We start from the raw sequence: 12832 nt of genomic DNA, 5'->3' as shown, positions 1-12832 counted from the left end.
GAACAAATTAATAGGAAAGGCAGATTAAGCCGGAAAACATGGCTGCACAGGGGAAAACTCCCGTAGCCACAGACAATTTGCTTGTCTCTCTGCCCTTCAAAGCTAATATACTGTCCACCATGAGTAGAGACTGAAAGGACTTGTGTGGTTACATGTTTTCAGCCTCTGGTCTGATTAGATGGCCTTCATGATACAACTAAATCTACAGTGCCTCGCAAAAATATTCATACCCCCTAAACTTTTTCACATCTTGTCAATAACACTAAAAAATATAATAGCATCTATAGGCAATGTGGCAAATTTGTAAAAGGAAGTTCTCTACATGCAAAATGCCATGTTTGGTGGGAAAACGAACACTCTGAAAACACCACCCTCACTATGACACAAGGTGGTGGCAGCATCATGCTGAGGGGATGCTTTTTTCAGAAGGGTGAGGGAAGCTGGTCAGAGTTGATGAGAACTAAACACAGAGCAATCCTGGAAGAAATCAGAAAAAGATTCGAGGGTGAACCTTCACCGGGACAACAACCGTTAACAGCTAGAGCAACAATTCAGTCGTTTAGATCAAAGTATTTTTATTTGTTAGCACGCGCCAGCCAAGGTCTGGACATAGTTGAGACTCTCTGGCAAAACCCCACAATAGATGTCCCAGAGACTCCATTCTATTTGACTGATCTTGAGCTATTTTGCAAAGAATTTATGGATAATCAGTTTTGTGATGTGTGCAAAGCAGGGGGAGACATACCCCAATAAAGGAACTGAACTGTGTAATTGTGTCATCACAAAATAGATGCGGCACAGTGGTAACAGGGGCTTTGAAGAGTGGTGAGTAATGTTACAATAACGTGGGGCATTTCACAACATCAAAGGTTTTTAGAGTGGCAAACGGCAAGATACAATGAACATAGGGAAAGGAGAGAAGAAGAGGTTCTGATTACCATCCCCAACCTGCCTGACTTTAACCTCCAGTAACGCTGCTGGGCCTCTCTATCTCCAGCGGTGAATGCATTCCCTCCAACTCTCACTCATCTTTCATCTCTGGTCTCCCACACTTCCATGTAAACAAAAACCTGCTTCATCTCTGCTCCCTCTTGACTTTCTCAGGCTATATTCCTCTTTCCCACCATGTCTATCATGCCCCCCCCCCTCTGCATCTCAATCAAATCCTGGGGGCTCTCCCTCCCCTGGTAGTGATGCAATCCTACGACTCTTACATGCAATCTCAGGGTCTGGAGTTGGCTAACCGGCCAAGCAGGGGCGTTTTCACACCACGCTCGGCAGGAAAGCAACAGGAGGGGAAAAGATGGGAGGCGAGAGAAAAGAGGGACCAAAGCCAGTGTGAAAAAGAGGAAAACAGTCTGAAGCTGTGCAAGCTCGAAGTGGGAGATCTGGTAAAAAGTACCGAAATAAAAAGTTTATAGTTTGTACTGCTGCTTTAGAACTAACTTTCTGGCAAACCTGACTTTGTTTTGTGTTCAAGTGGTTCAGTGTGTGGGGTTGTTGTAAATCACCTTAAATGTTCTGGAAGGAGCTTTGGAAAGAATACGACTCTCGATGATCAAACAGCACAACATCTCAGCTCTCGGTCCTCTTATCGGCCCACAAACCAGCTGTGCCTGTTTTGCTGGGATTGTTGGCACTGGATTTCGGAAGTGACAGCTCTCAGCTACTCCCACACTGAACACTGTCATTCCTGCTGACTCACACCATATTAGCATTATTGCCACAGGAAATTCAAGTAACATTTAAATCTGCACCTTCCTCAAAGAAAAAAAATCTTCTCTACATTACTTTGGTGGGGCACACCTCAGGTGGAATAATCTGTCAAGTTAATAGAGTTGTGCACTCCACAAATTTGGAAGTTGTTGTTGAAAGAAAGTGCTAAATATACTGACAAAATTGCTAAGTTAGCAGCATTTCTTTAGCTTCAAAAGGAAGCAGAAGCACACATCAATCAAAGAACATTACAAAATAAGAGTGTTGTTGCAAAGCCAAAAATATGCCAAAAAATATATATATATAAAACAAAAATTGTTAAACAAATGCATTGTTTTTGTGATTGCTCTGAGCCAAAATTAAAGACTGAATAATATATTTGGTTAATTGCTCAGCCCTTAGTACTGCCCATGTAGGGGACACCATAAACACGTGGAAGAAGTTGTTCTGGTAAGATAAGACCAAATAAAACATTCTGGCCTACAAGTGAACATACCATCCCCTTGGTGTAACATGATAATGGCAGCATCATGCTGAGGGGATGCTCTTATCTGACAGGGAAGCTGGTCAGAGAGCATAGGAAGATAGATGGGGCTCTACATAACTACACTAAACCAGTTATAGTCTTCAAAAGACTTGAGACAAAAACTCAGTCTCATTTGCTCACAAACCAGCTGTGTCTATTTTACGGTAATTGCTGATAGTGGATTTTGGAAGTGACACCTCTCTGATACACCCACACTGAACACGGTCACTGTCTGATAAAAAATATTTATGGAGGTGGCACCTTCCTCAAAGAAAAACTTCCTTTTCTCCACATTACTTTGCTGGGGCAGGGCAAATAACATGTGTTAGCACAGTATGTGTATACAGCAGTCTGCCACATTCTTTTAACAGTGGAGTTGTGTCCATTCAAAGAGTAATCTTATCATAGAAAATGCATTTAAAGGAGGTTAAATGCCAGATCACAGACCTTTAAATGAGCTTATGCTGTTTTATTTGAAACGGTTCGGAGCACATGTGCAGGGGCGTTTATCACAGTTCTATGCAATCACACTTTGCAGAATTTATAAAAGAAACAGAAATGAGCCTAAGGTCAGGTCAGGAATGCAAAGCACGGGCACCTGCCTGAATCTTCACTCAGGGCAAACATACAAAATCTCTGCGGGCAACTTCCAAAAACCTAAGTCAAGTTTTTAGCTTTAAAGGTTATGACTTAAGAACATGCAGTAGATCAAACTGACTGTGCAGCCCTCAGAATACAGTTAATATCCAAACTGATTCACCAGAATTGACTGTGTTCTGTGGAGTTCAGGCCAGTTCAGAATACTGTGGTACCGCTCCCGCTTTGGGAGGGGCCAAGTCTGTCTCCCAGTCATTTCCTGGATGGGGATATTATGGCACCACACACACATGAGAAACAAACCCCTTTCACACTGACACGCCGACCCGAGCCGTTTTCCTTGTGCCTCCAACTCAATAAAGCCAGGGAGCACAAGGAAATCTCTGGGAAGCAGGTCTTCTTTATTCAATAGCTTCGGTAATATGATCTCAGCTGCAGGTTTATGCAACACGGCCTCCGGGAGGCTGAGGCGAGGCTTGAGGTGGTGAACCTCATCATTGCAGTGTTTCGACTTTTCAGCTTTTTTCCACTCTGGATTTTGGAAGGCCACTTCCACCAGCCACAAAATCAGATTCCAGCTAAATTCAAGCACTTTTTATCTGGGTTTTCATCCTTTTCAAAACACAAATAATGTGTTTATAGTTTTATACTCTTCATTGATCGTTCAAAAACTTTCAGTGAATTCCTGCACCTCCACCTGAACCTCCAATCTCTGTTGAAGACTGAATGACTGAGCATTTCCCACAGCATGCTGCTGCCACCACTGTTTTAAGGTAGAGATGGGCAATTATTGTAAGAACATTACATGATAAGAGTTGGTGTTGGCAACCTCTAATAACCTTTTGCAAACTCTAAGAACAGAATTTATAGTTGAGACGGTTAGTTTTTCTGTTTGAGTTATTTTAAAGATTGGTTGCCTGAGAGCATCAATGAATAGTAATGTATTTGAAAATGAGAGCTAGACAGACAGATCGATCTGAGGTAGCCTATTGCCTCTGCAGCACCCTTGTATCTCCAAATATTTTGCGCTTCTTAATGTAAATTGATTTTATTTGGTTAAAGTCAGCTGCTTTTTTGATATTCTTCTCCAGATATTTATCTGTGGAACCACAAAGTTATGTAAAGTGTTGATTGCTACAAAAAAAAACTAAAGATTACTAATATTGCCTAAGCCTCTATTTACTAAAAATCTAGCACACTTTTGCACTACTATGTGTTTGTCTATTACAGAAAAGCCTCTCTAAAAATGCATTAAAGGTTGGAGTTATATCATACCAAAATGTGAAAAAGTTCAAGGAGTTTGAATTTTGCAAAGTTGTTCCTCCTATGTGTACATAGGAGGAGGAACAGGGCAGCGCTTCAGCTTCCCTAACAAAAACTGAAGAGAGCAATTAGCAGAGTAGATGTTAGATGTGTGCTTTTAGTAAGTGATATGAGGCCAAGACTCCTGCTGCTGCTTTACACTTGGGTGTGCCCCATATATTGTCTTAGTTTGAGTCCTATGTCTCTGTCATGTGATCACACATTTACGCACAAAGCCCATGTTGTCTTTTACTCCTCAGATCTCTCCAACTTAACCGTAACGCCCGTTTCCTCTGAGCAACCCTCTCCCTTGTGTCGCCTCACCTCCACCACCAGCAAAGGGGCAAAGTCAGTCTGACAGTCATTTTTTCCCCCTCTTTCTTCTCTGTCTCCGTCCGTCTTCTTTATTCCCATCTCACTGTATTCCTGTATTCTGGCTCCACTAAGTGACAAGTTCCACCCTGCAGCTTTCGTCTTTTATGGCTCCATCCAAAAGAGAGAAACAGCAAAAAGAGAGCAGGGAGGAGACAGATGCAAAGGGACAGATGGGGGATGGCTGAGATGGCGACAGACTTGGTCTGAGTGTAATGCTGGAAAACAGAGCACCTCTTAGACTCTTGATTTAAATTTGTTGACACTTCCAATTTGTGTGATCTCCTGGAAACGAGCAAGCAGAAGAATCTGGGGCTGATTCCTGATAATAGCTCAGTGAATCATCAAGACCTAAGAAATGTGATAAAGGTCAGGAAAATCCCCAAACTCTATCCTAAGGTCATTAATTCAGACTCAAACAAGAACAGTTTTAAGATAAAAGCAAACAATATTTAAGCTGATTTACACGATGATACCTCCAGACCGAACTGGTGTAAGCGAATCAGGTGTGTAGGCTGCCTTACTCTTGCACACACCTTTTCAGTTAAAATTTTCTTTGTGCTTGAGATCATAGCTTTATTATTGCACTCCAAAACCTTGACCATGTTGAATCTAACCCCATTTCCACCTAATGTTCTTTCTTTGTGATTCCAATTGTTCTGTGACCTGCACCAATCCCTCACTTAGCAAAACATCCACACAACATGATTCTGCCACCACCATACTTCACAGTAAGGATGGTGATGCCCGGCTGGCAAGCTTCTCACTTTTACTAATAAATGTACTGATGGTCATTATGGACAAACATGTCAAAGTTACATTCACCAGACTGCAGTCTCCAAAATAAAGGTCTTTTTCACCAAGTACATTTGCAAAGCAACTCCACAAGGTATTTCACTTTTGTTCTGGGGTTAGTAAGCACATTTTGCAGTTTATACAATTTATGCTGTTCATACAATTGTTTTCACAGATGGATGTGGCACCTTCAGCTATCTGGAAATTTTATCCAAGGAGGTCCACAACTCCTCTGACATTTGACCTGATTTCCATGATGTGGAAAAAGAAGCACTGTGTTTGAGGGGTTGCATTAAAAGTCTGACAGAATAACTGAAATGTTGTGAATTATCCAATCAGAAGTCTACACAGCCATGACATCATTTGGACTTTCAGAAAATCCTTAAATGCAAAATAATTTTAGTATCAATAAACCTCTGATTTTTAGGAAAAAACTCTCTAAAACATTCTCTCTCTTAATATTACGGCCTTTAGCAACTGGATATAATTTAGGTAATCCTAACTGACCTAAAACAGGAATGGTTTAGTCAGATTAATGTCAGACAGTGAGAAAAAAACAGGTTATAGAGCATGTGTGTACATATCTGGTTTCAACTATACCTTTAGCAACCAAAATCAAAACAGCGAGGCTGCTTCTTAGACCAGAACATGTCGCAAAATGCAACCTCAAACTTAAAATCTTTCCAAATTACATAAGGCTACTTCTCAAACAAACTTCAGTACATATGAAATAAATTAGTGCTGGAAACATCTCCGAACCACCACAGAGAAAGTAAACACTCACAGGCCAGGCTTTTTTATTTTTATTTTCACTTCTTCCCCGTTTTTACAGCATCTATAGAATGGACAACCTCTTATATAATTTACCCGTTGTTTATGAAGCAGCAGGGCGGGGGGGCATATGGAAAGAGAAAAAATTTAAGGGAGTAAAATAGAGGTGGAGATATGGAGTCTTTGAGTTGGGGATGAAGGAAAAGAAAGAAAAAGAAGGGGGCAAAGTCTGGAAGCAAGCTGACAGGACTGGATGTGCCCAGACAGAGAGCCAGGGCCCAGGCCCAGACTTGATCCTTATTCGAATCTCCAAAATACCTCGCCCATCTCTCCCTCATCCCCCTGTCTACAAAAAAAAGTCCTACCATCAATCCCACTCCCCTTCTCTGCCTTCCAGTGAGTAATTCCTTACTCGTGTTTACAGACAGAGCCCCTCTCATCTGACTCCTCCCTTTCTCTTCTCTTCGAACAAGTAATCACGCACATACATACTTTAGCCATACTGTTTTGCCATGAAACTATTTAGGGTATACACGAGAATCCGGGGAGTTAACCAAGCGATTAAATAATAATGCAAACCAGCTGTGTTTCTGCTGAAAATGCGGTTTTAGGCTCAAGCTTTTAAAACATATAAAATCAGTAAAGCTATATCTGTTTCTGCTGTCAGTTTTCATTCCCCTTGAACTTTCACATCTTGTCATATTACAACTACAAACCTCAATGTATTTTATTGGGATTTTGTTTAATGGACTAAAACAAAATGGAGTATAATTCATTTTCCAGGTTCTAAACAATTAAAAAAAGCACATTACCCTGAATGCCACATCTCCACAGTGAAACATGGTGGTGGCAGCATCATGGTGCTTATATTTGATGGAACAAAATGCATGACTCTCCTGGATTAAATGGGTTTAAGGCTGCAAACAACTTAAGAATCTGGGGGAGGTTTACCTTCCAGCAGGAAAACAAATCCTAAACATACAGCCAGAGCTACAAAGGAATGGTTTAGATCATAGTATATTCTTGTGTTAGAGAGGCCTAGTCAAAGTCAACGTTTAATTCAATTATAGAATCGGTGTCAAGATTGCAAAATTGATGTTCACAGATGGTCTCCATCTAAGCTGACTGAGCTTGAGTGAAGAGGAATGGACAAAAACATCGTCTCCTGTGTGTAGAGACATACCCCAAACAAAATTCAGTTGTAATTGCAGCAAATGGTGGTCAAATGCACGTCACACTTTTCAGATTTGTATTTCTTTCTTTACAATTATGATCTTCTTTGTGTTTGGTCAACCACATAAAATCCACTTAAATTATGTTGACATTTTTTGTAACAAAAGTGGAAAAGGTAAAGCAGCAACCAGAGGACAATGTGTTTGACTGTCTGACAGCAGCTTGAAGCCGTACTGGCATCCTACAGTACTGACTATGGCATGTTGCCAAAGCCAAAACTGAAAAGGTCCAAGGGGTGAAACATTTGCGAGGTTCTGGAGAGACTAACCAAAAACATACTTCTCTGTCAGCTCCTTCACACTAAAGTTATGCTTTTATTTCTTAATTTTGCTCTTTTTTACTTTATCTGATCCTCATCAAGGGCAGGTTGTGCCAGACATGTTCTGCATATTGTCTAAAGAAGTCTGCAGGCTGAAATTCTGTTATGAGAGAATCGTTGAGCTGGGAGTGCAGAAGGCACTTTACAGAAAATGAGAAGAGGCTGGGTGGGGTACTTGGACTCGAGCACTGAGTTGTCTGTGTTTATTTTGGAAATGCAGCTCGGCAGACTTGAAGCTAATCAACTGATTCCTAATCTTTGCTAGTAAGAGCAAGATCCCTGCATTCATTTGCGACATCCCACACAGGTAAAGAGAAAGAGTGCAGCCCTTTTTACCCACCATGGGGACCCTGGAACTGTCTGCTCTGAGAGGAAACAACGAGGCTGTGAGGTGATTAGTGGTTACAGTTTAACTGGAGAAAAATGCACGGTGTGTGAGCCACGCCAGCTAGGCGACAAGGAGGTATGCACTGGTGTCTTTTAGCTTCCAAGTTAGAATGAGTCAAGCCCTGTCCTGCATCCGTTGTCTATTTTTAAATGTATGGGTCCAAACATTTGACCATCACCCCATGAACACATCATATAACCCACCAAAGGATGACTCTGTCTCTCCAGTGGCAAATGGCAATAATTATACAAAAAAGCAATTACAGGACAAACAGTGATATTAAGAGCCATGAGTGTTATTTGCACTATTACCTTTGATTCAGCTTGAATCATAATCTGCTTCAGGTGAATTTTAGTTGAGTCACACTGACACTGTTAGAATTTAGGTTTTTGGTGTTTCGATTTGTAATGCCATTGCAATTTGCAATGACAGAACTCAGATGAGGTTCCAGCAAAGGCTTGGCAACATAGTAAATCTTTAAAGTAATGCCAGGTTCACCCGGCAAGATTTTAAAATTGTCGGCTGATTTTCTCCACACTTGACGATAAAAAATCATACCAGGTTTGGCTCTACAGTGTGTGGTGTACAGCCACACGGCAAGCACAACACACCACATACGAACAGATTTCACTCACAAACATTCAGATTTCAGATGGGAAATCTTGCAAACCCTCTCGAGATCAAATGTGAGTTCAGAGTAACTCCTCTCCGTGTTTGTCACCTCGCTTTCTAAATGACTATACATCACATTTGATAGGCTGCGTAGCGTGCTCGTTTGTCCTCGGGGAAGACCAACCACATTAGGATATCGGGCCAAGACAATCCCACATATTACATATCCCTGATTTGAGGTCCTTCCGAGCAGACTACATCACTCTTAACACAGCGCACACAGCAGGAATATCCAAAAAGATTATCTTAAGAGCCATCACGATGATCGAGGTGTGTTGAAAGGGGAAGATCGGGTAAAAAATCGGCATAAAAATCCTGCCAGGTGAACCAGGCTTAAGCACAAGCATAGTGACTCCAAACAATACATACTAAGCTTCAGACCTCTTTGGCATCATCTGGAAACACGGTGCTTGATCTCTTACGAACTTTAGTCAACCAGTTTGTAGTGAATTCTGATGTGGAGTTCCATCTACCCAAACTGCTGTTGCAGTGCAGTTGCAAAGCTTTTATCTTATTATCAATAACTGTTTTTATGTAAGATCACAAGAAATCCATCGCTGCCATGGGTATCTAAAATAAGACATTGTGCATCCCTGTGGCGCTTGATGCAAGTGTATATCAGGTGCCTCGTTTTCACAGCATGCTGCCTCATTCACTGACCACCATAATCCTTCCTCCCCTGCTGCTCAGTTGCCTTTTAGCTTGACCGTAATCCAGAGCAGCGATGGCACCCCGCTGCAATATGAATTCAAGCACTCAAAGTGGCTTTGCAAGTTTGAACAACTTAACAACTCACTCACCGATTGCATTGTCCACAGCTGTTCTGAATAACCAGTAAACATGCTGTGGCCATACAGTGCACTGTGTGAAATGTCTGTGCAGTCCTGATCAAAACCTAAATGCTGGGGAAGTTATTAAAGTATTGAAGTTTCATGCTCGTGGACCAAGACAAGGTTGTAAGTTGAGCTTGAAAAGGAAAAAAAAAAAAAGAAACCGGAACAAAAGGCAAAGCAAATCCACAAATTGAAAACGATATTAAATCCCAAACAGGCTGTTCATCAGCCAAACAAAAGACTTTAGCCTTGAAAACTCCCAATCTGAACATAAATCTGGCAGTCACATTTTCATGATCCCTGACAGCAAAGGCAACATGTCTTTTTGTCTTTGAAAGTGACATAATTATTAAGATTCACAGGCAAGGACCTCAAAACGTTCCTTATTGCCTTCTTAAAAGATACTGAGGATTAGGGGTGAAAAATAATTTTGCCTTTGCTGAATTGGAGGAGCCGACGGGCTGTTTATGAAAACACAGGCAGATTCTTGATTCAAGGTAAAGGCTTACTGATGATGCCTGCTGCCCAAAAACCATAGGACCAAATCTACAGGAGAACAGCTTAAAGAACAAATGTCTTCAAAGGCCACATCACCACAACTGTGGCCATTTAAAATTTGCAAGTTACCACCAATGATGAAAGTAAGAAAGAAAAGACAAAGAGTTTCTGTGGAATGTCCTTCAATAGAACAGTGGACATTTAGGTTGCGCAGGGGGCATCAAACCATGGCTGGCTATGTGGAGATGTTGCAATGGGCATTCCTCTTGATTGAGGATCCTTCATCTGTGTGGTGATGACTGGGTCTTTCAACAGGACTAAACTGTAGTTCTCTAAAAACGGACTCGATCCACCACAAGGGCATCTCTCCAGGCTACTAGAAACACCTGCACCAAGGGGTTCTTCACATACTTCTCAATTAAATGAACAAGAGCAGTGGGGTAACGGAGTCATTTTTGTTGACACTTTTTGTTCTGTTTAGGGCTTTTTTATGGGGGGGTTGGGGTCAGTTTTGAACAGCATGTTTTAGTTTGTGTTATTTTGAAGCTCTACTCATAACTTGGTTGTGATCCAGCAGTGCGAAATTTAGATACATTAAACCCATGTGCATTGGGGTTTCCCATCTTCTCTTTACTGCACACCTCTTGCTCTCTAAAGTAGGAAAATACCCTGAGGCTCCACCCTTTTCCACCAAAAAAACAGCTGTTCTCCCCTTTACAGCTTTGGACCCCAGCTGAATGATGTCATACAGTTGTAGCATGGGGCGCAGTGTATAGGCAGATGGAAAATTACGGAAGGGGGTTGATTGCAACGTCTGTGGTTTGATGTTCAGGGACTGACATGGTGGAAAGCCTTGCTCCACTAATGCATGAGGTTTAGTGATTAAATTCTCCTACTAGAGCATTAACTCCCTTTCCAACAGACCTCCAGCAGAACCCAACTTCAGCTGGTAGGGTGGAGAGAAGACTGGACAGAGACCTGGTCTACATGTGGTCAAGTATGAACTTAGCACAAGAAAATGTGCATAGGTAAAAGCTGTCAGCAAAGATATACACACACATCCTTGATTGTAGACAAAGATGCACAGCTGGTACTCAGTGGACATCTGGTTTATCAGTGAAGTTTAGAGTGAGCAGTGTCTACTGTGTAACTTGTGGTTTTGGATGTCTCTCTGTCTGTCCCCATACTTTCTCTTGAATGAATGTTATGGTTGACCTGCAGCTGAACTGTTCATCATCTGATTAGATAAACAATGCACAGAGCAGCGCTGTGGATGTGTGGATCTCCTCTGTTAACAGTTCACAGGAGGTTTCAGGATAAAACGAAAAGGACTTCCAAGGAGGGTAGCAAAGTGGAATTCAATTTCTTTTACTGCTCCTCTTCTATAGGATGGATCTAGTAGACTGATATCTCATGAGCCCACACATATCTGCATCAAACGTACCCTACACTCACCTTGGAAATATTAGAATCATTCTTAATTTCATCTCCCCTACGTTCCCCGATGTTCATTGTGACCCTTTTAATGATCGGGCCTTATTTTCCTTCATCACAGGCCTTGTTAGATTTGCCTTGGCAGTGCTCAGCTCTCTCCCCTGGCATCTCCTGAACATCTGAACAATAGACCCATGGGAGGCAGCCAATTGGGAGAAGGTCTATCGTAAAACTGATTCCCAGTGCGCCACACAATTAGGCATAGGGACAGAGGAATTGCTTAATTGGAGGGAAATAGATCTTTATCTAGGCCTCTCATTCTGTGCTCATCCATGCCCCCTTGGGCTGCCTCATCTAGCTTGGAGCTCTGCTGAACAGTGATGACAAAGAGTTCATCAATTGGATCCAGTCATACTAGACAAAATATACTTATAAGAAATGGGTTAAAATGATAACCTTTAGTAAAAATACAATGGTTTCAAGGTATCATGGTAATTTTAAAAAGTCAAGAATGTTTAACATGATCTATTGGCAAAGAGTGATTCACCTCTTCGCATTTTGCTCTTTGTAGAGTAGCAAAACAGTGTGTTTGATTTGTCTCATGAGTTGGAGGTCGGATCTGGGAAGGACATCACACAGGAGTTTAGCCCCTTCTTGTTAAAAGTAGAAAAGGTAATGGAATTTGTTAACTGTTGTGCTAATCACTATGGCAATACAATCCGATAACAATCTATTTCAATGCATTTTATGGGTTCACACACTGAAGGAACATGTTCACAAATGGATGTCGTACAGCACTGGTTGCGCCTTTAGTTCAATGTGGTAAAAACAATCAGAAGTGCTAATAAATACTATATAATTCTAAATACCTGCAACTACATTCTAGAAGTGTGGCAGCAATATTGGAGGCCACACTTGAAGCTGTTATCCATCCTCTGACATTGCCAATTGGAATTTCTGACTTTAGGGGTTATCCTTGTTGGATTTTCAACTGGGAACTCATAGAAAAAGTACAAGCTACGTAGAAGAAGCTGATAAAAAATGTGATTGGGAGAAAAAAAAATCAATCATCAATATAGATTTTTTTGGGCTAAATAAAAAGAATGGCTGGCTAACATTGACTAGCCACAAAATGCACATTTGCTTGTAAAGTAATGCTTGTAAAATCCTCTGCGCCCCATAAATCCCAATCAAATTTGTAACAAAACGCTGCAAACATCAAACAACAAAGTGCCCATAGATTCACTTTAAAGAATTACAAGAAGGTCTGACAGCTTAGAAGGAAAGTAAAGACTAAATGAATTTTGCACAGGAGCCAGTTAATCCCAATCGCCCAAATCCTTATAATATTTCATACAACAAGAGAAAACAAACTC

The 12832-nt window shown here is 41.3% G+C and overlaps 1 protein-coding gene across 3 annotated transcripts in view; it reads right to left on the bottom strand.

Annotated features, from left to right (window-relative positions):
- The window catches only part of LOC124862929 (zinc finger protein GLIS2-like), a 38034-nt gene that overhangs the window by 23557 nt on the left and 1645 nt on the right, over nt 1–12832 (bottom strand). The gene's annotated exons all lie outside the window — the stretch shown is intronic.

The sequence above is a fragment of the Girardinichthys multiradiatus genome, chromosome X (genome assembly GCF_021462225.1).
Source record: "Girardinichthys multiradiatus isolate DD_20200921_A chromosome X, DD_fGirMul_XY1, whole genome shotgun sequence".
Lineage (NCBI taxonomy): Eukaryota > Metazoa > Chordata > Actinopteri > Cyprinodontiformes > Goodeidae > Girardinichthys > Girardinichthys multiradiatus.
The sequence above is the reverse complement of the archived record's forward strand: the minus strand, read 5'-3'. Positions and strand labels throughout refer to the sequence as shown.